Below are 2,118 nucleotides of genomic sequence, written 5' to 3'. Positions count from 1 at the left end.
AGCCAAAAGCAATTCCATTGTCATCCATAGGGGGCACCGCAAATGCGAAGAAACGTTTGTTGCAAAAAACATGATTCTTTTTGGGGATAAATCCTCTCCAAATTACTTACACATGATCACAGGGGGTGACATGACATTGTCATTGCCTAGCAAAATCAGTGGGAGGGGCCTATATTTCCAAAGTCATCTGTGCTGCTATCTCAAAATACATACTAATACATACCTCAATAATATGATCTATTAAATCGCATTACTCACACTGTAGATAATTTGGTATTCATATATTCGAATGGGTAAGGACTAGTTATGACAATTTTGGTTTTGATATAGCATGCTTTATTTTTCTTCTTATTTTACAGAGATCTATACCAGTGCTGCCACCACAGCTGCTGCCACCACAGCTGCTGCCACCACAGCTGCTGCCACCACTGCTGCTGTCACAACTGCAGCTGCAGCCACCACTGCTGCTGCCACAACTGCTGCTGCTGCCACTACTGCTGCTGCCACAACTGCAGCTGCTGCCACTACTGCTGCTGCTGCCACCACTGCAGCTAATGCCACCACTGCAGCTGCTCCCACTACTGCAGCTGCTGCAGCCACTGCAGCTGCCGCCACAGAAGCAGTCACTGTTAAGAGGTTGAAGTTCAGATCTGTAGGAGAAACATTCACAGTTGACCTTTTGGACACAACATCTTCTGCTTTTAAGGCTCGATTCAATTTGATAATCAAATATGTAAGTATAGAACATTGTAGTAAAACAAATGTGTTTTTATTTTGAATGTACAAAAAAAGTGATGTACTTGACATTTTTTTATATTGATTTCTACAGCTTGAGCCTTTCTACAGTGCAGAATTCACCACGTTCAAATCCTTGATAGTGATAGCATTCAGGTAATGCCAATACTTTACTTGCTGTTTAATTAAGGCAAGCCGATCATTATTAGGCCTATGAAAGAAAAAAAAAACATCTCCGTTAAGTCAAGTATATTTGTATTTAAAATATTTTTGTGATATTGTTGCAGCGACGGATCAATCATCAATGAGCTGGACCTATCATTCAGTTCCTCGTCTGTCCCGACCGATACTAAGATTGCAGCTGTTTTGACCACAGCAAAGAATACCGTCACAGCCTTCAACATCGAGACCTCCTCCATCCATGTCGATGGAATACGTAAGCAAATACCTGGGGGGGGGGGGGGGGGGGGGGACATTTGCCAAAATAGCAGATTTACTGTACAAGCTGAGCTTGTAGATCAGCTATTTTTGGCAAAAGGATGCACCAAGTAGGGTGCAACTCAGGTTAAGTCTAGACTGGGTCTAAGTGATTTAACTGAATTAAGTGATATTGATCAATTCCAAATATTATAAAAGTATAGTATTCTGCGGCAACCTTAGGGTGCCACAACACCAACTATGAGAAACGCTGCATTAACCCATTAAGATCTGAGAACAGATTCTACAAAATGTCTTCCAAATCCATAACAGTTTTCCGATAAAGCTATGTTTCTGTGGCAGTGGTTCTCAAACATTTTCATGTCAAGGACCCCCAGAATGATGTATCTGGCTGCGGATCCCCCATCTGAAAATATGTTGTTCCAGGGACACCCCCAGAAACAAAGATTTGAGTTAAAAACGTTTGCTATGAAAGAATTTATATTCAGAGTTTTGTGCCACATTTTCACAATTTAAAAACAATAGCAGATCTACAAGCTTGTTCAAGTGGTGAAAAGCTATATTGTGACACGGATGCGTCCTCAGGTCTAAATGGGTTTGGCCACTCAACCCCATTTGCCATGTTGTTTTGTGTTTTTTTATCTCTGAGACCCCTATCTAAGGCTGCACAATATATCGTTATCGTATCATTATCGAGGTATGAACATGCGCAATATCAGTATCGCCAAAAGGCAACGGTGCGATATGATATATGGTCAATCTATCGATGTATCAACGATATATCGTGAGTGATATTGACTTGTTATTATGCAGTTTTTTGAATAATGTTTAGTTTTCAATGTTGCAACACTTACAATATAGAATATGACATTTGAATGCGTCAATATCGTAATATTTGGCATAAATATCGAGATTTTTTGTCCACATCGTGCAGCCCTAATATAC

The 2,118-nt window shown here is 40.4% G+C and overlaps 1 long non-coding RNA gene across 1 annotated transcript; it reads left to right on the top strand.

Moving 5' to 3' along the window:
- The first annotated feature begins 642 nt into the window (after window positions 1–642).
- LOC306942248 lies at window positions 643–1,165 on the top strand. The gene is made up of 3 exons (XR_013792253.1): window positions 643–733; window positions 830–891; window positions 1,023–1,165. It is a non-coding gene; the product is annotated as an uncharacterized lncRNA (long non-coding RNA).
- The last annotated feature ends 953 nt before the right edge of the window (window positions 1,166–2,118 follow it).

This window comes from Electrona antarctica, assembly GCF_951216825.1.
Source record: "Electrona antarctica genome assembly, chromosome: 18".
NCBI classification, from domain to species: Eukaryota; Metazoa; Chordata; class Actinopteri; order Myctophiformes; family Myctophidae; genus Electrona; species Electrona antarctica.
The sequence above is the reverse complement of the archived record's forward strand: the minus strand, read 5'-3'. Positions and strand labels throughout refer to the sequence as shown.